This window comes from Mauremys reevesii, linkage group 13 (genome assembly GCF_016161935.1).
Source record: "Mauremys reevesii isolate NIE-2019 linkage group 13, ASM1616193v1, whole genome shotgun sequence".
Lineage (NCBI taxonomy): Eukaryota > Metazoa > Chordata > Testudines > Geoemydidae > Mauremys > Mauremys reevesii.
The window spans coordinates 29,826,489-29,851,316 of NC_052635.1; the positions used below are offsets into that span (position 1 = coordinate 29,826,489).

The 24,828-nt window shown below is 51.0% G+C and overlaps 1 protein-coding gene across 2 annotated transcripts in view; it reads left to right on the forward strand.

Moving 5' to 3' along the window:
- The first annotated feature begins 355 nt into the window (after positions 1–355).
- The window catches only part of SRC (SRC proto-oncogene, non-receptor tyrosine kinase), a 67,917-nt gene continuing 43,444 nt past the window's right edge, over positions 356–24,828 (forward strand). The window contains exon 1 of one of the 2 annotated variants that reach the window (XM_039498197.1): positions 356–925. The gene's annotated coding sequence lies outside the window, so the exon portion shown is untranslated. Of the gene's footprint in view, positions 926–1,149; positions 1,225–24,828 lie in introns of those variants that run through there. The other variant, XM_039498198.1, reaches the window with a different exon arrangement.

The window sequence follows — 24,828 nt, forward strand, 5'->3', positions numbered from 1 at the left end:
TGTATAGCTCGCCCCAGCTCGGCGGGCTGTTCCTCGCCACCCGTCTAGCTGCGGCGGGGGCTGGAGACCGGAGCTCCGTATTCTCCCCATAGAAAAGCGACGTCAAGCCCCGTCTTGCAGACGTCGCAGCTTCGCTCAGGGCTATGCCAGTTTCCAGCCGCTGGCAGAGCGCCCGGAGCCTTTTTTTCCCCCTTATTAAAAAAGAAGAAAAATATATCCAGGGGGAAGGGCTGGTTCTTTTCCCTTAATCTGTTTCCGGTTTGCTGCCATATTCCCCCTTTTGGGGTGGGTTGGGGGAGGGGAGCATTTGCAAATAACTAGGAATCGATGCTAAGATTTGGGGTGGTAGCGGCAGCGAGAGGAGGAAGGGCAGGGCCGGACCAGGGGCCGCCCCCGCCGTGAGCGCCTGAGCCCGGGCACCTGGAGGGACGAGGGAGGGGGGGCTATTGCGTTGGCCTCGCCTGGCCCCCGATGCTAAATCCAAGCAGGCAGCAGCATGAATCACAGTGGGGAGAAGGTGTCTCAGCCGCAGGCGGGTGTGAACCGCTGCTGACATCACGGCTCCAAGTTACAATCCGGCTCTCTAGCCATTCGCTGGCGTTGCAGCCGCGCCGGGAAGGGGCCGGGGGCCTGAGCAGCCGAGGGGGTTAATTCCGCCCCCGCCCCCGAGAGAGACAAAGCCAGAGCCGGGTTTTTGTGTCTGTCTGGGCGCGCCAAGCATGAGCCGTGTGTCCCCGGCGCGGCTGCCCGGCTCGCTGCCGCTCCGCGCTGGTGTCTCGCAGCGGCGCGGGCGAGGCGTGTAAGCGCGGGCGCCGGGGAGCCTGCGAGCCGCCCAGGGCTTTGCATGTGGGGGCTGCTGCGCTGGGGAGGAAGGCGCTGAGCGAGGAAGCCGCCTGGCTCGGGGAGTTTTTCGCGGAGAGAGACGGTAAGAAACCGCCCGGCTGCCGCCTGCGCTGCGATAGGGACTGGCCGGGGGAAAGGGGCTGGTGATACGCTCGGGGATATTGACTGACCCGGAGCTTTGTTAACCTGCCTTGGCGGGGTGTGTGGGTGTGTGTTTGTGGGTGTGTGTGTGTGGTGGGGGGGAGGTGTCTGCTGGGGTTGTGTAGGGGCGTTACACTGCTCCTCTGAACAACAACAGCAGCAGCAATTCCTCTGTGTGGCACCTGGGAGCTGCCTCCTTACGGCTGAGGATGAATTAGCTGAAGCAGCCGAACGGGAAAGGTATTGTCTGGTGGGGCTGGAAAGGGAGGGTGATACGGTCAGGGCGGTGTGGGACTTGTTCAGAGCCCCTCACTTTCTTTTGTTGTGGTGGCGTAGGGCTGACTGAAAGGTTGGGGCTTCTCTGTCTAGCTGAAGACTTTCTGTAGTTCATTTAATCAAACCACTTGGGGAAGCAAGAGGGGGAGGGAGCAGGAGCTGTATGTAGGCCAAAATATGAAATATTAATAACGCGCCTGCTTTGATGTCTTCTGATTCATTTCCCTTTTACTATTTGTTAAATATTCATTTCAGTGGGATTAAAAAAAAACACCACGTAGGTGCTCTTTGGGGATTTGTGTGTTTACATCACTTAGGGGAGTGTAGGAGAATCTCTGCGCCTCACTTTTTTCTTCCTTTCTCTTTTTTTTTTCTCTTTTTTTTTTTAACCTGTCCCTGTCTTAACTAGGGTTTATCTTGTGGAAGACTGGAAAGCTGTTTATTACTTACCAGCCCTGTAACTTCTGCTTCTTCAGATCAGTAGAACACCACTATAAAAAAAAAAAGTAACACGCTAGGTTTTATAATTCATACTAGATCTGTAGTAATCAGTTGCTGTCATGCTAAATATTGTAGTCCTAGGTACACAAGGTGGATGAGATAGTCCAATAAAATATATGACCTCACCCACCTTGTGTACCTAGGACTACAGTATTTAGCATGACAGCAACTGATTACTACACATATGGTAGCTCTAAAGCAGAAGTCAATATATTTTATTGGGCCGACTTCTGCTTTAGAACTACACAGAGTCCTAGGTCCTTCTTCTGAAGCTAAACACCTGGGGTCAGAGCAGGCAAACTTCAATGGGGTTTTGTTGTTGTTGTTTTACTCCCTAGCTCTCCTGGGTGTATGCAATGTGGGTGGTGCACATGCTCTGCTTTATCATTCTGAGACACTGTAAGAATTCCAGTTGTCATCTTGGTTCACTTACTTGTACCTGCTGGAAGAAGATGTGTTAGACCCAATGGAAGCAGGGGCGGCTCCAGGCCCCAGCACGCCAAGCACGTGCTTGAGGTGGCAAGCCACGGGGGGCGCTCTGCCGGCCGAGGGTGGCAGGCAGGCTGCCTTCGGCGGCTTGCCTGCTGAGGGTCCGTTGGTCCCGCGGCTTTGGAGGACCTCCCGCATCCTCCGAAGCGGTGGGACCAGCAGACCCTCCGCAGGCAAGCCGCTGAAAGCAGCCTGCCTGCCGTGCTTGGGGTGGCAAAATGCCTAGAGCCGCCCCTGAATGGAAGGGGCAGTCAGGAGGTGTTTAATACATCTTGACCCTGGCAAGGCGTGAGGTGCCTCTTCTGTTGGATGTTCCTGGTACTGTGTGGTGTCTGCCAGCAAACTTCTGTACGGCTTTCTGCAAAAAATAAATGAGAACCTGCTGCTGTCTCTACCCTGGGATTGCTCCCTTGGCTCCCCCATTCCTTCCCCTCCCCTGTCCCCGAGTACTTGCGCAATGACTTACGCTAGCTCTGTTGGGGTACTTACCTAGAGACCAGCAGATGTTAAGCCCTCCCAAATAGGTTTCCATTTTTATAAAGCCTAGGGCTTTAGAAGCCCATTTGGTTTCTTGGCCTGTGGTGACTGAATGCCCTTGGGGGAATAGGCTGCACTGGGAACCCAGAATTGTCTCTCACAGTCGCTTTGTACTAGTATAGACTGGGAACAGGCATCCAGTTCATAAAGAAACAAGATGGTCAGTGATTGTAGTGTGTGTGTGTGTGTGTGTGTGTTCTCCTTCCCCAAAAGAGGTGGCTAACTATTTTACCTGTTCCGCAAAACAGTTAAATGGCAGGTGACCCACCAGACCTTGAAGGGTATTAGGTTATCCCAGAATGTAACAAATCCCTGGTAAAGTTTGCCTCTGCTGGCTTGAAGCAGGTAGCTGCTCTTGGCTCATGCGGCAGAGTGCTCACCTGGAGGTGTGTGGGTTGGCTTTCTGTTTTGGGCAGGCCTCTCTGCTGCCAGTGAGTGTTAGCTTTCTGAATGCTCCCCATCATGCCGGGCTTGTGTGTGGGAGCTGCAGGGTGGAGAACTCAACCTGGCTGCTTTGCTTGGAAGTCTCCAGGACTCTAGCCCTGCTTGCTATGGGATCATGGGTGAGCCACTTCTTTGTGCCACCTACAAAGTGCTGGTGTGGGGGTGGAAGGGGAGATAACAAACCTGACCCACACTAGTAAAACAACTTGAGAGCCTCCAAGAAGTGCTGTCTAAGACCTTGCCTACACTGGGAAAGCATGTGAAGCTTGTTGGTGGTCTCCCCCCTTCTCCCCGCTCCCCACCCCCTGCACCGCCAACACACACACGCCTGCCCCAGCGTTTCCAAGGGCGGAAGCTGTAGCATGGACAGAATGCAGGCATGTCTTGCAGCTACTCTGAGCTAGATTAGGGGACATGATGGTGAAATGCCTGCATCCTGTCTACACTACAGCCTTCATGGTGGTCTGTACCAGTGCAGGTAACCACTTACCAACTTCTTCTTTTCAAGTACTGTATTGGAAAGCCATTCATGTCATATCTGCCAAGCCTGGAGTTCCCCTTCAGCAGGTGATAGCTCTATAAATGTCTACGGCCCTCATTCATCAAAGCACTCAAGTACATTATGAAGTTCACCTTTACTAAATGGGGGCCCCCCAAAGCTGTATGGGATGTCTGATGATCCCAATGCCATTACCTGTGATTGGGGGAGATGCAGAAGAAGACAGATCATTGGGCATCTGAAGATGAAGCTGTGGCAATTAAATATAAATATGTTATGTTTAAGTTTGGGGACTTGGTCCTGAGAATTGCTCAGCACCTACAACTTGTTAGTCAATGGGCCGGATCTTTAGCTGGCCTATAGTGACATAGGCTCACCCAAGATCCCACAACAAGCAGGGCTAGAACTCTGGAGACATTGAAGTCAATGATGCTATACCATTTTCACCAACTGAGGATCCAGCCTGATGAGAGTTTTGGCCACTCTGCACTCAGGCCTTCAGTGATTATGGTCTGAGCCAAACCGCTTTGAACTATGGGAGGTTGGAGTTGGAAACTGCTTCCAAGTTGTGAGGAAGGGAGGTAGGTGGGGGAATTGCTCTCTGTGGCGGCTGCTGCTGAAATAGTGGATCAGCTGACATTTTAGGAGGCTGATTTGTGTGTGGCCATGTGCTGGACTTAAGAGAAAGATATGGTATCTCCTACTGATGGATTGCCTTCCACTAGGCAGGCATGGTGGTCTTGCGAAACTCCAGTGCACTGTGCAGAATCAGGAGAGTTGCCTCAAAAGTAGCTCTACAACTTGATGAACTGCCCGGGTGTGCTTTGGGGGCTGGGGGGACCAGCAGCCAGCAAGTACCTAGATACAGACCTGGAGGATAGTCTCACTTTGGAGACCTGGAAAGAGGGTATGCAGTTAGAAATGACCAATGTGTATGGGCAGGGCCGGCTCCAGGCACCAACTTACCAAGCAGGTGCTTGGGGCGGCAACTCCATTGCGAGGTGGCATTTTAAGGTATTCGGCGGCAATTTGGCGGAAGGTCCCTCACTCCTGCTCAGAGCAAAGGACCTCCTGCTGAATTGCCGCAGATCACGATCGCAGCTTTTTTTTTTTTTTTTTTTTTTTTTGCTGCTTGGGGCGGCAAAACCTCTGGAGCTGGCCCTGTGAATGGGAAGCTTGGCTGGTGAGACAAACCAGAGGAGCTGCTTCATTAATTTCTGTAGCCTAGTTACCCGGGAAGAGGTGTGTGTTCAAAGGTCTGAGCGTGTGAAATGAAATCTGCGCGTAATAGGCAGTCACGTACTCTCTTGTACTGAAGCGGGTGGTAGCCTTTGCTGGTGGACACGTGTTGAAATGTAATAGCATGTGAAAGTGATGCTGTTGTCCCTGCCACAGCAGCACTTGATGCCTGAAGCCTCACTTGTTGCCTAGGTGGGCCCAACCAGGCCTTAGTGGGCACTTGTCCACTTACCACAGTGGTTCCCCAGTTGGATTTGATTGTACAGCCTCAGAATAGCAGAATGAAACCTGCTCTGTGGCATCTAGAGCTGGAGGAGCTGTGGCTGTCCCCGCTACCCATTTGTGTATTGGCAGAAGTGTGGCTGGAGGGGGGTGGCTGAGAGCTGCCCAGTCTCTGATTGCATTATTCCTGGTGGGAGCTAGGACTAATGATGGGATTAAGCCTGGACTTTGAAATCATTGGTAAAACTCTCTGAACGGGACCTAGAATAGAACCACTGGGCCCAAGTCTCACTTAATTACCCACAAATGTAAATAATAAAGGAGTTTGGGGCGAACCACAGGCTGGAGTGGACGACTTCAGTTCCTTAGTCTGCTTCCTGTGAGTGCTTAACACAAAAAAGCAGCAGCATTTCTATAAAGGGTTGTGTTTTTTGGCATTGCTGGGGACGTTTGAAAGCCTATCTAAAGCACTATTGTTTCCTGTACTGTCTGTCTTACTGCTTGATTTTTTTAACATGTTCCTTTTTATCTCTCGGAACAATTTCCCATATGACCTCACTTCCTCAACGTGCAGCGTCTCGTTTCACAGAACCCCGTTGGAAATTCTTCCGATGCATTTCACTTACTCTGGTGCAGAACATCCCAGAGTGAAACAAGTTCATCCCCCCTGCCTTGCTCATTTGCCCTCCCCCCCAGCCTTCCCCTCTGTGCTCAGTGAAGAAAGCACATGAGGTACCTCCACCCAAGTTGCTGAGTTGTGTGTGTTTGTTTTTGTTTTAACAGGGAAGAGGCAGATTCATTTAAGTTGATGCTTGTAAATGAAATATGAGCTTAAATCACTTAACATGGAAATAACTGTCTCTGCTAATGCTATTCATGCTGCTCTAGTTAAAATTGTCAGTGTTTCCATTCCAATAAAGCCTTGTTTTCTGAGGCTTATAACTTTGGGTCATTTAACAAAACAAAACAAAAAAATCCCTCCAGGCTGAAATTTGCTAGCAAAAGTCTGCCTGGGAGCAAACATTTTAAAGTATGTGGTGCTATTTAAACCAAACTTTACAAAAACAATTTCTCTTGCCTTCAATTTTTTTAAATGGCACAGAACCACACAATAACTAGAAGCCTCCGAGCTCTCCATAGAAGAAAAGAGTAAGCTTGTGGCGTTGTAGTAAAATCACATGTAGATTTCTTTCTTTTGTGTGGGGGAGGGAGAAATTAGTTGAGATTCAACTCTGAAATGCAGCTACATGTCATCTAGTAGCTGCTCTTGACAGCATTTTCCCCAGGGGTTTCACCTAGATGCCCAGACCCACATCAGGGCCCTAATCCTGCAACAGGCAGAGCTCCATTGGGACATCAACTTGTTAAGATCTTATATCAGGATCGGTCCTTTACTCTGTGCAGCAAACTGTGCCTGGGCTGCGGATTCTAATGTTCAAAGTGTGGTTTGAAAACAAACCTTGGGAGGTATTTTGAGAGAGCGTGGTCTGAGCACAAGTCTGGGAACCAGAAACTCTTGGGATGTAAATCCAGCTCTGCCACCACATTCCCTGGAGGCCATTTATAACCTCTCTGCCCTCAGCTTCCCCATGAGTAATATGGGGATGATCCAGGGGCATGGTGAGATTTAATTCATTAATGTTTGTGAAGTGCTTTGCAGATAAAGGCTAAGCATGAATATCCCCTTTGGGAGAACCAGCTGGCCCATGCTTGCTTCCTGTCTGGCTCTTGTTCCATTTGCCAAATCTCTTTAATTAAACCAGGCAGATTCCTGACTCTCGGGGTGTGATGCTGCAAATCTTACTGTGTTGCTGGATTAGCGTAAAGCAGGGATGTGGCCACCCCATGTGGTGGGGCCGATGCAGTGAACTGTGACTCTAGAAAGAGAAAACCAGGTGTTCGTTTTTATTGAGGCCTCTGCAGAATGGGGTCCCAATGCCCCAGGGTGCAAGATGCTCAGCACCCTCAGCTTCCACTGAAGTCGATGGGAGCAGAGACCCTAGTTGGGAGGGTCCCAGTACCCTGCAGGATCAGGCATTTAGTGACCAGCTATCCAGTGGGGGGACCTACAAAACATCATGCTTGGGGAGACTCCTGCTCCAAATGGGAGTCTGGTTAAACTAATCCTGCATACAGGACATTGGTGTTCCTCCCTCCTCACCACTGGTCTTGGGGAGCCTGCTCCCTGAGACCTATCTCAGGTGAGTGGCCAGAAACTGAGGAAGCCTGGAACTGGAATAGCCGGCCGGGTCGATTGTTTGAGGTTGTTTCTTTGGACTAGTTGAGGACAGGGTTGCTTTGGGGCAACAGACTATGGAGAGGAAACACAATGCCATAGAGCATCTGGAGGAGAAAACATTTGGCCTCCAATCTGAACCCCCCCATATTCCTTCCTTGAAGTCTGAGGGTCTGAGCGTCTCTGCTCAGATCTCCCTTGGTTTCATGACCAGATGCACTGAGATAGCTGTAATCACCATTGCTCCGGTCTGATCAGGCTTAGCCGACTAGATTTTGCTGCTGTTCCCGCTCTGGGATGAACTGGAGTAGGAGGCAGACAGAGATTCTGGGGCTTGAAGGATCCCGAATAGCTGTTGTAAATCATAACAGAAATGAAGATGGGGTCCTGACGTTGTTTTGAGGGGAGGGAAGATACTCCTGTCCCTGGTGCCATCTATGTTGTTATGGGCACTCTCCAGGTTGGCTAGCTCCAGGGACTTGCTCAGTAAAGATTAGTCCAACTTGTTTCTCTGCCCTAACCTTGCAGGTTACAAATTCCGTAATGTAAATGGTTCTCCCCAAGGCCAGTAAAATAGCTGGCTCCTGGTGTGCTGTCCAAGGGGAACTGCAAAGGAAAATTTCAGCTTTCCTCCCAGTGAGAGGCATGCTGATGCTCAGATATCCTTGTGGGAGGAGCTTGTTTTGGGGTTGACCCCCTGTTCCAGGTGGGTGGGAGAAAGGTGAAGGTTCTGATCTCTTGTGATACTGACTTTGTCTCCTGCTTGGGTTTGCTGGGTCATTTTCTCTTCTTGCTTGTGACTTCTGCTGTGCAGTATTTACTCCCTGACTTTCCTCTAGTAATGTAGGAAAATCCTGGAGGCTGGCTCTAAATTTCCCAGCCATGTCTCATGTTTGACCTATTATGGTCTCATTTCCGTGACACTAAACTTTACTGGCACGAGGCTTGCTGTGCTGTGCAAACAAATGGAGGAAAACTTGACTGCACACTACAGAAATAGCTTCCACACTGCATGTCTCCTTCTCAGCCTGTGGTTTCTCACTGACACTGCGTGACTGCTGATCTGTGGCCGTAATGTGGAAGCAATGAAGTGAGGCAGCTGCAGCTGAGTTTTACTTTGCATTTGTCTGACTCTGAAACTCTTGTGAGTCAAAACCTGGGGAGTGCAGAAATGTGTCCTCGACTTCTGCAAACTGTGGAATCCTTCTCAGTTCTGCTGTGTGTGGCAATGCCCTCTTCTCAGGCAGGCCAGCATGAAACTGGGCCTGTATAACATGAAACATGTATTAGAAGTGAAACCCATCTGCCCCTGTCCTATTCCTGTTCTCTCATGTTCATAGAAGCATAGAATATTAGGGTTGGAACTGATCTCAGGAGGTCATCTAGTCTAACCCCCTGCTCAAAGCAGGACCAATCCCCAGACAAATTTTTACCCCAGTTCCCTAAATGGCCCCCAGAAGGATTGAACTCACAACCCTGGGTTTAGCAGGCCAATGCTCAAACCACTGAGCTATTGACCCAGGGTTTTTTCCTCCTTCCTCTGCAGCATGGGGAACAGGTCACTTGCTGGTTTAAACTAGTGTAAATGGTGGATTCTGTGTAACTTGAAGGCTTTAAACCATGATTTGAGGAGTTCAGTACCTCAGCCAGAGGTTAGGGATCTGTTACAGGAGTGGGTAGGCAAGATTATGTGGTCTACAATGTGCAGGAGGTCAAACTAGATGATCATGATGGTTCCTTCTGACTTTAAAGTCTGAGTACTGGGTGCTTTGAGCCCTGGCTGGCTGTGTGGCAGGGAAATGCAATAGGAAAAACTCTAATAGGCAGGAAACCAATTGACTTTATAGAAACAGCTACAGCATTTGAGCATTTGTAGAATTCCTCCTGGTGGGCTTGAATCTCACTCTTCCTATAATCATTTTCTGGAGGATGGGACACTGGACCAGGAGACCTCGCTTCTAATTCCTGACTATGACACTGATCAGGTTTGTGACTGTGACCAAGTCACTTAACCTCACTTTGTCTCATTCCCCATCCGTGAAATAGGGCTAGTACCTGCCGTCTCAGAAGTGCTTCGATGCCTGCTGACGAAGCTCTAGAAATGCTTGTCATTGCATAGGGTGCGTCCATAACATCGGTGGGGGGATGGAATCTGTTATACTCATGAGATCTGGAACTAGAGCGAAGAATGAGTGAGGGTGGATAGAGGTACTGAGGTAACTGGGGCTGGAACGCAGCCATGTGCAGCATTGTTCTCCTCTGCCTGTTCCAGCTCTGCACCATGATCCTCTGTGCAATCCTCTGACGCTGCAGGAGCCCTGGAAGCCTCTGATGGCAAATGACAGCCCCGAGCAAGTGGGACTGAGGGTTTCCTGTGGGTACAGCCTGCTTGCTGCTTGTAGCCGTGTTCTGCTACGCCTCTCTGGAGCCAGTCTGATTTCTATGAACAGGCTGCTTCTCCTCCTCTGACCTCTCCCTCAGCATAGCCTCAGACGGATTTGACCAGACAAAGGTCCAGCGTGGAGGGGGCCGAGTGAGTGTGCGGGGCTAGGAGGGGGGATTAGGTTCATGTTCCGATGTCATGGGCAGAGTGGGGCCTAAAGCAGGGCACAGGGGAGGCCTCTCGCTGCCACTCCGGTTTGATAAATGTCTGATCGTTGGGTGAGATGAGCACAGGTGGCGCAGCTGCCCGGCATGTGACTTCAGAGCAGTGTGTGGAGTCAAAGGGGACGTGTGTCCTGGAAGAGGTCTAGAGGGGCCCAACTTGCTGAGCCTGGGGAAATGGGAAGAAGTAACACAGGGGAAATTGCTGTCCTCTTCCTATGGCATTGGACTCTGCCGCCCGAGGAGAAATAGCTGTAAGCTTCTCCGCCAGCTCCTGAGATGCAGGGCATGCAGCTCACTTTCTGTGCTGCCTGGCTGCCTCTCTGTAAAGCCTGGTGCAGATCTGGCACTGTTCTTGCTGCGGAGTTGGGTACTAACAGCCATGTAAGGAGGGCAGGTTTGACCCTGTTTGCAATGGCTGAGTAGGCAGCTCTGCATTTGATACGCCTGCCTTTCATGTTGCACCCCTCCTCCTATCCCTGAGATTGTAAGGGACTGCAATAAGTTAGGCCCTTCTCTTAAGGAGAAATCCCCTTGATTGTGATGGGGATTGAGATTGACCCAACAGGGTTCTACAGAAATGAGCCGGAACCATCCTGTGGACTCTGAGAGGAAACTGGATCCTGGCTATAGGTTGCATGGGCTGGTTTAAAAATCCTATGCCATTGTATAGACTTCTCCATAAGGGTTAATTTTTAACTGTGCTTTAGAGGTCTGACTGGGAAGCCCCACTAGTGTTAATGTTTGTAGTAGGTATTTGAGAAACGCCAAAGAACGCTGCTCTTTGTCCGCCCTGCACCAAAACAGTACTGGGTGCCCTCGTTCACCTTCAGCAGTGCTAGCGGCAAAGTGCTCTCATTAGAGCTCGTCAGTGATACCAGTGCATAAACTAGGAGGGATGGAAATCTTAATGCATTCACAGCCCTCTGAGTGCTTGAGCAGCTCAACTCCTGGCCTGCCAGGAGCCATTGTCACCCAGCTGCAGACTGGTAGGGGAGAACTGAGGCAGCAGTATTAACCCTTGAGAGACTGGCTGAGATAGTGAGGCATGCATGGGGGTGAAGGGGAGGTGGGAGTTTTCTCTCTCCAGAGAACACAGTAGAGCTTCCAGGCTGGGAGGAGAGTGGCTGCAGATTACGTGCATGGTGCTGCACAGAGATCAAAGAGCTGGTCTCGGCCCTGCCATGCTTGCTTTGCCATAGCAAACAGGATGGGCGGTGGCCCTTCTCCTTGCACAGCTTCATGGGCTAATGGGGTTTTTGGAAGCCCAAAAGGTGAGAGTGTGACTGTGCTGGGCACAAAGGACACCATGAACGAAGGCAGCAGAAATGGAAGGAGACCCTGTGGTAGAACTGAGGGATTGGGTTGGGAGTGGTCTAACAAACTCCTCACCCACGCTGGTGCCCTGTTAGCTGGTGAGCGCTCCGCAGCATGTCGCCTGATTAGTGCAGAAAGCCTTAAATATAGGGACTGTCAGGGAGAGGGGCCATGTCTGTAGCCTGTCACTACAACTCTCATCACCCCACGGGTTCCAGCACATCGCCAGCCCCTATGTAGCAAGCTGCTGCCATTGCTAGTTTGGTGAAAGCTCTCCTGGTTAAATGCTGCTCACTTCACTCCTGTGCTGCTGGAACCTCTGGTTCCCCTTTATGTCCTGCCACAGCATCTACTGGCTGACTCATGGCTGTGGCTGGCATGGTAGCCCTGTCTGTCTTGCATTTGGGAAGTGCCTGGAGCTGACTTATCTTGGAGGAGGGGTGGGGAGGAAAAGAAAGAAACTTTCAGCTTTTCCGACTGTCTCTTACTCTGAGGTTGGCCTGGCCACACTCTGGTACAGCCTTCACTGCCTTCTTGCCTCCCAAGGCTCTCTCAGCCAGAGCAGCTCTGAGGAATCTGATGCAACCAGGAAGTTGATTTGCTCATCTTATGAGCAAGCATGATCTGCTAGAGCTGCAGGTGCTGGTGGGCCAGGATAGCCTACGCACCTGAGTTGTCCTGTCTCAGTAACAAACAATTCACCACCAAGGCGGGAAAGCTAGCTCAGACAAGTCCATCTGTGCTATGTTGCAATATAGGAAAAGATCCCTCCGTGATACAGCGTCTGAGGGAGTAAATACTGCACGTGTGGGGAAATACAGGCAACAAACACGATGCAAATCAGAGAGACTAGAGGCCCCAGCTAAGATCAGGCCTTCTGTGCTAGGTGCTGTACAAATACGTATGTGACAGTCCCAAAGAGTGTACTGTCCAAATCGACAAGACAAACAATGGGTGGGTGTAGAAGCAGTGTCAGAGAGAGGCCCAAGGTTGCACAGCTGGCTGGTGGCAGTGCTGGGAATAGAACTTGCGTCTCCTACCCACTGGCTCATGCTGTTCCTCAAGTTGATTTCACTAGCTCCAGCCTTAAAACAGGCAGTTGTTGTGTTGTCTGTGTTGTAATCTTGCCTCCATATTACCACGAGATCAGGGGCAAGCTGTTCACTTTTACCCAGCCACTTGCATGCCTGGAACCCCCTTGAAGTTTGCAGCCGCGGGGTTCTTGGCTTATGTAGTTTTGTACACAAACACCCAATGGTGCTGGAACAATTTGTACGGGGGGGCTGGGAGCCATTGAACCAAACTGTAAACCCTGCATATAATGAAAACCACTTCCAGCCAGGGGGTGTGGCAACACCTCTAGCACCCCTAGTTCCAGCACCCCTGCAAACACCTAGATCTGATTCTTTTCCCTTTCTCTCTCTGCATGTACAATATTGATTTGAAACTGGCTGGTTATGCCTGTGTACCACTGCCCTCAACTGGATATGCGAAGCTCTGCCATAGACCTTACACTACCACCAGCTAGTGAAGATTCTCCTCCTAGTTTCAGTGGCAGAGGCCTGTCCTCTTGAAGCTGGAGCATCTGTTTTTCTCCCTGCTATCACTACGCAAAGAATCAGTGGCCACTTAAGGGACTAGATGGTCTCTGTGCTGCGCTGCATGGCCATTCAGATCTTCACTGCATCCATATCAGTTGCCAGCCTTGTCTGTTAATTACACTTGGGTATGATATTGGCTCTGCTGATGTGTTCTGGAGGCTAGGGATGTATAAGGTATAAGAGACACTGAAAAATCAGGCATTAGATGTAGATAAAATGGCCATAGTGGGTCAGACGAGACCAGTTTTGACCAGGGTGAGGGGCAATATTGGCAGCTTGTCAGGGCCTAGAACCAACTGCAGCCATCCCATTCTTAGGGTGGAGATGTGGCCCGTGGAGATGCAACGTGACAGCTTGACCTGAGCAACCTAGCAACTAGAATCTGATCTCTAGGTGGAGGGGAGCGGATTTCTGATCCGGAGGCAGAAACTTCCTTCCAGCGCTAACTAGTTCCCAACTGTAGGAAAGAAGCAAATTCCACTTGCAGCTGCTTTGACAGAGCCGAGACCCACATGCAGGCAAGCTCTCTCCCAGAGCTACTGACAGGCCACTGCAGTGACAGGAACCCCGTAGGGGAAGCATCTGCTTTCAGTCTGAGATGCCTCCCTACACCTGAGAGCTGTGGGGAGCACACATTCCGAACGAGGACGGAAGTGACTCAGCCGCGGTATTACCTGTGGGCAGCCAAAGTGCTGCTCTCTACCTGTTCGAGCAGAGGTGAAGCGCCAAGAGGGAATGACACACTAGAGATCATTGGAGCCACTTCATGTGCTTGGAAGCCTTGGGCCAGAGCAAGGATACCAGCTCAGCCAGGCGAGAGAATCCTTCGAGGGGGAGGAAGAACAGGGCCACGTAGAAGAGGAGTTCCAGGTCTGAGCAAGTGCTCACCATCCCCGGCTGCGCTGGCATCACTGCCCAAGCATTTCCATACCAGAAACCAGCCAGGCTAGTCTGACAAGGAGAGGAACTCCTGCAGGCTTCAAAAAAATCCTCTGCTGCAACTCCAGCTCTTAGAGGCATGAATCCAGAGATGGGGGAACACGTACATCACAAGTGTGCTGATCCCTTATGGAAGAGCCCTATAGAAATGGATAGGGATTAAGGCAATAGGGATCTATAGGAATTACTCTTCAAAACCCTATAGCAATGATAAAGATGATCCCCAAAAGACGTAAGGTTATTGGTTATTCCATTCTATAGGGAAGTTGTTCTCAGAGTGCTCCATCCTCCTTGTCACGTGGGTTTAATGCAAGTCACTTCTCTATTTGCCTCTCCTGCAATGTGGCCTTGGCCCAGATAAGTGACCTCGCTGCCTCAGTTTCCCCCTCTGTATAAGGATTGCAAGGCCACCCATCAGCAGAAAGCACTAAAAGAATCTCAAAGGTGTTATGCTGCACATGCACCGTGCTATACGAGTGCTGCATTCACCATTAGCAGGGGACAGATCCAAATAGAGGTCACTGCAGAGACCAGCGATTTCTGAACCCATACCGGATTCTCCTCCAGGGCATGGAGAACGTTCCCTGTTCATAGGGTCAAGATATCATATCGCAGATGCCAACTAGCGGGAATCAAAGGGAGCTCTGAGCAGCCTTGTGCTGACATGAGCAGAGCGAGGGAGATCTGGCTCCAAACAGGAGTGATACACCTTGTCACTGGCGTGCAGTCAAGAGATAGGGGAGTGAGGAAGGACGAGTCACCAGCGGAAATACAACACAACACCCTTTACCCAGAAGGGCAAGAGAACACTCCTAGAGGAGCAGGAATGGGTGCAGCACCACGGCTGCTCAGCACAGCAAACAGAAGTGAAACAGAAGGTGCCGGCTGCCAGGCAGGGCTAGTCAGCAAAGTGTCCCTTTGTACATTGAAAGCTTTAATTTACCACTGATAGTCGAGCTGTGTTTGCCTATGCAAACCCGCGGGGAGGCGGGGAGATGCAACAGCAGGTCACGGTGAGCTCCAAGCAGGGTGGGCTCCAGGCACCAGCTTAGCAAGCAGGTGCTTGGGGCGGCCAATTCAAAGGGGGGGCATTCCGTCCGGTATCAGGGCGGCACGGCCGGGTCTTTGGCGGAAATTCGGCGGCGGGTCCCTCATTCTGTCTGTCTCTCTCTCTCTCTCCCTGTTTGAGCTGCTGCCGAAGAAGGAGGACCTGCCGCCGAACTGCCACAGAAGAAGCGGCATGGTTGAGCTGCTGCCAAAGTGCCGCCACTCGTCTTTTTTTTTTTTTTTTTTGCTGCTTGGGGCAGCAGAAAAGCTGGAGCCAGCCCTGGCTTCAAGGGTGGATCCATTCCTGACCCAGCTCTCAGCAGCACCTCACACGCCCCTCCAGCCTTTCTGACACTGACTCCTGAGAGGGGAAGCAAGAAAGTGGATTGGGGGGGGAAGGGAATCAAACATTGAACTCCTCTGAGGCGGAAGCAAAGGGAGAGATGAATACTTGCCCAGGGCTCTAGCAAAAAGAACCATGAAATGCACAAGGAGTGAGTGCATCACAGAGCACAGGCCCCTTGGATCCTCTCTGTAGATTCCATGGGCTTTGGGCGAGGGGGAATATTGTTAGTTTAACTAGGGCCTTGGTCACCCAGTGGGATCCCCATGGAAATGGGTGGAGGCCAAAGGGAATCGGGTGCCATAGCAAAGGGCGTGGCATAAAAACCTAATGGAAAGAATGGACTGAACCTCAAAAGAGCCCAGGTTCTGGGAGGGTTGGAGCTTCGAGGTGGTGTTCTGTGAGGGGGCGTAGTCCAGTGTTCGGAGCACAGGCCTGGAAGGTGGGAGTCGGGCTTCTTGTTCCGATGCTGCTGCTGGCTTGGTATGGTCCATGGTGAGTCTCTGCAGGAGCTCAGCCTTGTCCTGAACCAGGCCATAAACTCTTCCTCACTTCCCCCATCTGTGAAAGGAGGAGGATGCTATATTCACCTGTGGGGGGAACACTGCAAAGACAGTTTGTTTGCAAAGGGCTTTAAACATGCCATGTGGTAGAAGTACATGGGGACTTGTTTATTTCAGCTGGCTAAGATCAAACACCGCATCAAGCTAGTGGAGACACCCTCTTCTAGGAAGGGGCTCTTCCATCTCCACAACTCTGACTGTTACTGGAAGTGAGCTGGTCAGAATTTTCCTGGGGCGAAACTGCCTGGGGTGAGCCAGTGGCACAACAAACTGGCCCCTGTTGCAGCTGACTTTGTCTGCATGCAAAAGCCATGTTGCTTTTGATTGGCTTGCCATGTTTGTGCTCTAGTCTCTCTCCCGTCCTGAGAGTGAGTGTAAGTGAGGCTGTGCCAAGCCTGCTGGAAAAGAGGGGGTTCTCTTGGGGGGCGGAGGAGGGGTGATGGGAACCCTTGCCAAGAAAGCAGCAATGATGGGTACCATTAGGGGGGGGGGGAATCTCTAAAGTGGCATGAGTGAAATCTGGGCTTAGCTGAGCTGTGCACATTAGTAGGGTTATGGCCTGCCTTTCAATTCTGTATTCCAGCTCAGAGATCAAAGCCTGCATGCTGGGAGGAGGGGAAGGACAGAGTGAGGTGTCCCCCCCCCTTTTTTTTTTTTTAAATCTTCAGCAGTAAACAAGGGGAAAGAAAGCCCTATTGTCCAGCCCTTCAGTAAGAGGAGATGCTCCAGATTGCTCACAGCAGGATTCCTCCACAGAGCTCGTCTATGAGGGCCTCAAAATATCAAGTGGAGCCTTCAAGGAGCTCTTTCCTGCCCTCTGAATGCATTCCACTCAACAAAAGCTTCATTAAAATGAAAGGGGGAGGGATAAGAAGGCTTGAACTGGTGAATTAGAGGGAAGCTGGTCTGCCTGCACGGAGTAAATGAGGTCACTTTTTACCAGCACCAGAGAGTTAAACTCATGTGTTAGATCAAGGTGATTCAGGGTTTGATTTCAGTGTGTGGCTGGCTGCTACAAGCTCTCGTTCCATGGGCTTCGCCGTTCACACAGCTCCCTAGGAGGAACAAGGGGGCGGAAGAGGTCTCTGCAATTGGACACCCTCCCTAGGAAGGGAATATTGTTACAGTACCACCAAGAGGCACTAACTGGGGATCAGAACCCCCTTGTGCTAGGTGCTGTACAAACACAGAACGAAAAGACAGTTTCTGCTCCCAAAGAGCTGATAGTCTGCATCTAAGATGAGACAGCAGGTGGATATGGACAGCTAGGGGAAGGGGGAGCGCTAGAGTACAGTGAGATGATTGTTACGCTAATCATAATCGGTGGCCACCAGCTAAAATGTGGGTTGCATTGAATGGAGTTACTTCTCTTGGCTTTTCATACACATGTGAGATTCTTGCTTAGCGAACTAGTGCTGCTGGCAGTGAAGGGACTTCCATGGCCAGAAACTGAAAGTGCTTCTGTTTTATTTTGAAATCACCAGGCCTGGTGTCACGGCGTGTGGGGAAGTCAGGGCCCTGCACCTCTCTGCCTGAGATTCACCGTGACTCTCAGCCAGCCAGTCAAACAGAAGGTCATCTTTAGATGACAGGAACACAGGCCTTGGCTACACTGGAGCGTTACAGTGCTGCAACTTTCTCGCTCAGGGGTGTGAAAAAACACCCCCCTGAGTGCAGCAAGTTACAGCGCTGTAAAGTGCCAGTGTAAACAGTGCCCCAGCACTGGGAGCATGGCTCCCAGCGCTGTAAGCTAATCCCCACGGGGAGGTGGAGTACCTGCAGCGCTGGGAGAGCTCTCTCCCAGCACTGGCACCACGACCACACTCGCACTTCAAAGCGCTGCCACGGGAGTGCTCCCGCAGCAGCACTGTACAGCTGCAAGTGTAGCCATACCCACAGTCCCAAGCGGAGCGTGTAGGACAACCATAACCCCTCAGTCAAGTCCTTCTGGGGGGTTCAGAGAGCTTAGACCCCAGCTTGGGGTTCCCTGCGTTGCACCACCCAGCCCAAGACTGAAAACAAAAACTCCTCCAGCAGTTCTCTTCCCACTCCCCCCAGCTCCTCCTCTTCTTTGTTCAGTCTCCCAGGCAGAAAGTGTCACTTCTCCCAACCCCCCTCCTGGCTCAGGTTACAGCTCAGGTAGCTTCCTTCAAGGGAAGTTCCCCATCCCCAGTGTAACTCTCCTGCAACATTCCCAGGTCAAACCCGCCCTGCTTCCTGCTCCGTCACACCTGGTGGTGCAGCTGACCCAGATGCAGAGCACACTTCCCTGTGCTGTCTTGCTTGCAGGCACCCCCTGGCCTGAAGGACTAGGGAAATGGCAGGAAGGAAAGGTCCCTGGATCTTGCCTGGCCCCATTTTGGCTGGTGAAGTTTGTGGGGCAGAGGGTGTTTCTCTGCTGTGGGCTGGGCTGAGATGACTGAACTCGCTTTGCTTGGAACCTCCATCTGGATTTGCTCCCCACTTCCAAGTGAATGTCTGTTACCTCTCTCAAGCATGTAACATACAGCTCACTGGAGCTTCGGCAGTTTTTTCCCATGTGCCACAAGGACCGGTTTTAAACTCAAAGCTTCCACTGATGTTCTTATTTCTTCTCTCGACCTTGAGTTGACAGTCTTTCTGGGCGTGGTTCTGGAGCCTGCTGATGGGCGTGTTTACACAAGGGCTGGGAAAGCTGATGAGCCAGCTGGTGGGAAGTGCCAAACCATGGGTCTGCTAAATATGCCACTTGTCCGCCCTTGGGAGAGGGGGCTGGGAGGCCTTGCCAGGGAAGTGTGCTCTCCCTGGTGTGAATGGTGACCAAGAGATTCCTTCTACTAAAGCAGTGGTTCTCAAACTATGGGCTGGGCCTCTCAAGGGAGGCACCGGAATGTGTCAAGGGAGGCATAAGGTGTGTGCGCTGCTTTTTTTAAATCTTTGGGTGACTGGGGCTTGTACAGAAGGGCTTTGCACACCTGGGGGGCAAGGATAAAGGGGACAGCCAGAGCCCCACCATCCCATTCCCTCACCGGGAGGTGGAGGGGCTTCGGGTATCTGCCCCGGGGTGGCAGCAGCAGCGCAGAGGTAAAGGTGGCAATGGGGCAGTAAGTTAGCCGTGAAAAGTTATATTGACAAATAGCACTTTTCACATTGCCGTCCTTACTTCTGTGCTGCTGCTGGCATGGCACTGCCTTCAGTGGTGGTATATGTACTTTAAGGTGGGGGGGCTGACTGCAGACACACAAAGAAGGGGAGCCTGATCAAATAGGCTTGAGAACCACTTTTCTAAAGGGAACAGAGTGCCAAAATCTGAGTGCTGAGATCTGTGGTTTTCTCTTAGAACAGGTGCTGGGAGGTCTCCCTCCTCAGACACAACCCATCTGTGTGCCTTAGCCCTGGCCTATCAGGACTGCCTACGGGAGAGGAAAGCCCCATCTCCAGGACCCAGCCTACCTGTGGCCTCTAACCCTGCCAACAAGAGTGCCCATTGGTATCTGAGAGAGAGGGGTGTCCTGTGTGTGGTGTGGACTACTCCTGGACTGCCCTAAGAATTCGGCTTCTCAGAATCTCAACAGTGCTGCATTTCCCTAGGCCAGGGCTTGCCAGGATACCCTTGGAAGGCTGTGTGCTGCAGCTCCTGCACGGGGAGAATCCTTGCCTAGCCGGGCGGAGACTTTTTTTTGAGCCCCTTGATGCTTCTTTAGCCCTTTCACCTAGTGTGAATGGGTTGGAACTTGAAGCAGAAGTGAGACACCGCCTCACTCCAAATCAACACCAACTGGGTAGGAAAAGCTCAGTAACGGAGACGCAAAAGCCATCTACCCTCAACCCTCCCCTCTGGCACTGGACTAATGACACTGCAGTAACGAACATGTCATTGGGGCTAAAGGTCCCAGGTCATATTTCCTGCTTTTCCTCTGGGTTTGTGTGTTTTCCAGTCACACTCTTGTTCTTCCTGGAAAGCTCGTGGTATCATTGGCATTACTGACTTGCACCATCTGCTTGAGGTGTGACAGGAGCTGGGCAGGCCCTGAAGGCGCGAGGACATGAGGAATAGGAGCTCATTATTAGGAAGGCAAAAACTGGGGAAAGGAAATGGCTAGAAGAGAAACAAGAACAAAATGGAGGTTTTTTCTAAATCTAGCTATATACTAGAGGATCCTGAATGCAGGACCCACTGCTTTTCATCTGGTGCCTGTGCTCTCTGGTGGTCTGAATGGGCCGCTTCTGTTCCTGGCGTTCCAGAGCTGCTCTTAGACAGGTTTATAGCTTCCCATTCCTGGCTGTTAAAGCCTGTCTCCTGAGATGATGCTCTTTAAAGATAGCTTTGCTGGGCTGTCAGCTGTTCCCAGGCAGCTGGGCTTTGCAGAGCCCTGCAAAATGTTTTCATAGTGAATTGCCAGGAAACTGGGACTGCTTCAGAATGTTGTGAGGCAGGTGAAACTCAGATCTTTGTGGATCGCTGGACTGGCTGGCAGGTTTCACTTCAGAACCCTGAAAGAACTCCTGGCTTGGCCAAAGTGGCCAGCTGAGTTTCACCTGGCTTTGTGTTGAAATTGTTCAGTTGTGTGGCCAAACCTGGAACTCCAAGCAAAGCTTGTGGCTGTACAGCCTTCCTGGTTCAAGCCCAAAGACTGCTTGGCTTGGTGATGGGGAAATCCCCACTCCCCACCTTCCTTACCCCCACAAATCCGTGCTTAGTAACTGTCTCACCCTGCAAAGCCTCTTTCTTCTCCCTCCTTATTGCAGACCTTGTCACCTACTCTCAATCTTTCCCGCCTATGTGGCATCCAGTTGTGTCTGGCTCACACATGTGGGTGTTGTGTGGATTAGATTAGCTGGTGTCTGCAAAGAGCTTGCATGGCTGCATGCACTTTGCATCTGTAACCCACACACCTGCTGGGGGGGTGGGGGGGGAGAAAGAGATTGATTGATTGGCTCTAGAGCCTTAGCTAAAGGCCGTATGGTTTTTAGCTCATGCAGTACAGGTTCATGCATATAGCTTCAGAGGTCCCAGGTTCTTTCCCACCTGCCAATGACCAGGGTCTGTCGGTGTTACACATAGGGTACGTCTGGTGGGTAGCGATCAAATCTATCGGGGATCGATTTATTGCGTGTAGTGCCGATGCGATAAATCAATCCCCGATCGCTCTCCCGTCGACTGCTGAACTCCAGCTCGGCGAGAGGCAGAAACAAAGTTAGGGGGGGCAGCCATCGATCCCAGGATGTGAGGACGCGAAGTAAGTGATTCTAAGTCGATCTAAGATACGTCGACTTCAGCTATGCTATTCTCATAGCTGAAGTTGCATATCTTAGATCAATTTCCCTTTCCTCCTCCCCCCCCCCAGCCCCGTGTAGACCAGGCCATAGACTAATTTGCCAGCACACAGTCCCCTGGGGGCCATTTGAGTGGAACTTGGCTGTTTGCTGTGAAAATGTGTTAGTGTTGCCTGACCTGGTACAACTGAAAGCGGGCAGAGTTCATGGCTTGTTTCCCTATAAACCCGGCAACAGCCAGCTCCTTGGATTCCCTTTAGTGATCACTGACTCAGCCCTCTACAGAGTATGAGGGGCTCAGTCTCAGCACCTTGGCTCATAGAGACCCCAGGGACCTCTCTTCCCCCCTTCAAAAACCATTCCATCAAACCAGGGGCGGCTCTAGAGCCCAGCGGCGCACCACCCCGCCTGGCGCCCTTCCCAGGGGCGGCAGGCTGGTCGGTGGTGGGACTGCAGTCATCATGCCTGCGGAGTCCCACCGGGGGCGGGACCGGACGACCTGCCGCACTGATCGGGGGGGGGGTTCGCGGGTCGCGCTGCGGCTCTGGCTGACGCTCGACTGCGCATGACTGCGCTCGCAGCTCGCCGCGCCCCGCCGCCGCCCGCCGCTCCGGCTGAGTCCCAGCTGAGCGCGCGACCGCCGACCGCCCGCCGCATGCCCGCGCGGCAGGCTCGCTGCCTCAGCGCGGCGCCGCCCGGCGGGCATGATTGGATTGCTTTTTTTTTTTTGCGGCCCCTGCATCAAACCTTCCATCTTCAGGCCCCTTGTTAAGTGCACAAGGGGCCACTGAGTGGCACAAGGGCCTAGCTTCCACTATTTCATTGCTCTTTAGCTCCAGCGTTCCAGCCATCGGTCTCTCTGAACTCTGTCGAAAGGAGAGAAATTCAATAGTAATAAGTCACCAGGACCAGGTGGGATTCACCCAAGAGTTCTGAAGGAACTCGCATATGAAATTGCAAAACTACTGTAACCGATCACTTAAATCAGATTCTGTACCAGATGATACCTATGTAATACTGGGGGGGAGGGGTGGGTGGTTTTTTTGTTGTTTTTTAAAGGCTCCAGAGGTGATCCTGCCAGTTACAAGCTGATAAGCCTAACTTCAGTGCTAGGCAAACTGATAAATCTGTTTTTCACTGTAGTTTCAGTCAGACACACAGATGAACATGATGTGTTGGAAGAGTCGACATGGGTTTTGTAAAGGGAAATCATGCCTCAGCAATCTATTAGAATTCTCTGAGGGAATCATCAGGCATGTAGACAAGGATGATCCAGTGGATATAGCATACCTTGAACTTTCAGAAAGCCTTTTTACAAGGTCCCTCACCAAAGGCTCTTAGGCAAACTAAGCAGTCGTGGGATAAGAGGGGGAGGTCCTCTCACAGATCACTATCCCGTTAAAGGCCGGAAGCAAAGGGCAGGAATAAATGGTCAGTTTTCACAGTGGAGAGAGGTAAATAGCAGAGTCCCCAAAGGATCTGTACTGGGACCAGTACTGTTCACCATATTCACCCCCTTTTCCAGATCATATATGAACAGTGAGGTGGCAAAGTTATCCAAGATAGCCAAGTCCAAAGCTGACTGTAAAAAGTTACAAAGGGATCTCAGTAAACTGGGAGACTGGGTAAAAAAATGGCAGATGAAATCAGTGTTGATAAGTGCAAAGTAATGCACATTGGGAAACATAATTCCAAATATACATACAAACTGAGGGCATCTAATTTAACTGTTACTGCTCAATAAAGAGATCTTGGAGTCATTGTGGATAGTTCTCTGAAAGTATCCACTCAGTGTGCAGTGGCAGTCAAACAAGCTAACGATGTTAGGAATCCTTGGGAAAGGGATGGCTAATAAGACAGAAAATATCATAATGCCACTGTGTAAATCCATGGTACCCCCGTATCATGAATGCTGCATGCGTTTCTGGTTGCCCCATCTCAGAAAGATATATTGGAATTATTAAAGGTACAGAGAAGGGCAGCAAATGACTTAGTGGTATGGAACAGCTTCCCTGTGAGGAGATTAAAAAGTCTGAGACTGTTCAGCTTGGAAAAGTGATGACTAAGGGGAGCAGGGAATATGATAGAGGTCTATAAAACCATGAATGGTGCAGAGAAATGAATAGGGAAGTGTTATTTACCCCTTCACATAACACAGGAACCAGGGGTCACCTGCTGAAATTAATAGGCAGCAGGTTTAAAACAAACATAAGGAAGGACTTCTCTATGCACCACACAGTCAACCTGTGGAACTCATTGACATGGGGTGTTACGAAGGCCAAAGGGTTCAAAAGAGAATTAGATAAGTTCACAGAGGATAAGTCAATCAATGGCTATTAGCCAACACGCTCGGGGATGCAACCCCATGGTCTGAGCATCCCTGGCCTCTGACCGCCAAAACTGGGACTGGATGATGGGATGGATCACTCAATTGCTCTGTTCTGTTCATTCTCTCTGAAACATCTCGCACCAGCCTCTGTCAAAAGGCAGGATACTGAGCTAGAAGGACCATTAGTTTGACCAGCATGGTGGCTCTTATGAGGAGGAGGAGGGTCTCAGTTGCTGTTCTAGGTGAGGGTTGGATGTACTTGCATATGTTATAAGCAATTCCAGTAAGGCTTGTTTTCTAGCTGTCATGGAATCTCCTGTGGTCTCTAATCTGTCTGTATGCACTTCACAGTAGCAAAAGGGCTGCTTCTAAAGGATGTGGGTGGCAACAGACTAAGGAGGGAAGAACCGTGGTCTGTGTGGTGACTATACAGGACTGCAGAATATCGGTGTCTCTTCTTGGGTGGGACTGGATAAACAAGGCTAATACACTAGCCTCCTGCATCTACAGATCTGAATTCATATCCCAGAGTAAGACCAACATGAAATGGAAAGCTTCCTTTGTGCAAAGTGGTTATCTGCCACAAGCCAACCCCAGTGGCTTCATGCCCTGTCTGTGCTAGAAAAGTAGTCTGGTGTTTGGCTGTTCATTAGCAAAGGCTCTCCTTGTGGTCTCCCCCCTCAAATGAGGTAGGAAATGGTTCGGGGGCTAGCATGGATGGGCTAGATCTTTGTGTCCTCTTTAATGGACTTTGTTATGGTGGTGAATGCTCTTTGAGAATGGATAGGTTATGTCTATAATAGCAATTTAGAGGCTGCTTTCAGCACCCGCCTGAGGAGATGGGTAGGCAGGGTGTCTGTGGCTGACAACCATTGTCAGCAGCAGCACATAATTTTCCTAATGTAACTGGATCTCCAGTGTAGCGAGACTGGCTAGCTCAGCCCAGGGATGGGCCCGTTGCAGGTGTATTGACAGAGCTGGGGTAGCATTACTGCCTGGCTTTCTCCCCTACTGGGAATAATCTGGGGGTAGGGGCTGGTTCCCTGCTGCCACAGAGTTTTGGGGTGAGTTGTATTTACCCATTTAAAAAAAAACCCGTATCTTCCCCCCCCCTCGCCCCCTGTTGCTGATTGCTGCATGAAGTATAAAGAGGAATCAGCAAGTCTGGGCAATGCGTGTTTAAAAAGCTGGTGAATCAGGTGTCTGAGGTGGGAATCAGCCACACGTCACTCAAGATTATGTCACAGACATCAAGATGGCACGTATCGCTGTGTTTAACATAGGGGAATGGCACTGGCATGCCAGGGTGCGTGCTCGGTGTTCTCCAATCCTGACAAGTTCTCTCACCTAGCGTTCTGCCCCGAGTGTATCGCTTCTCGGCTCTCTGAGCTAAGAGGTGAAA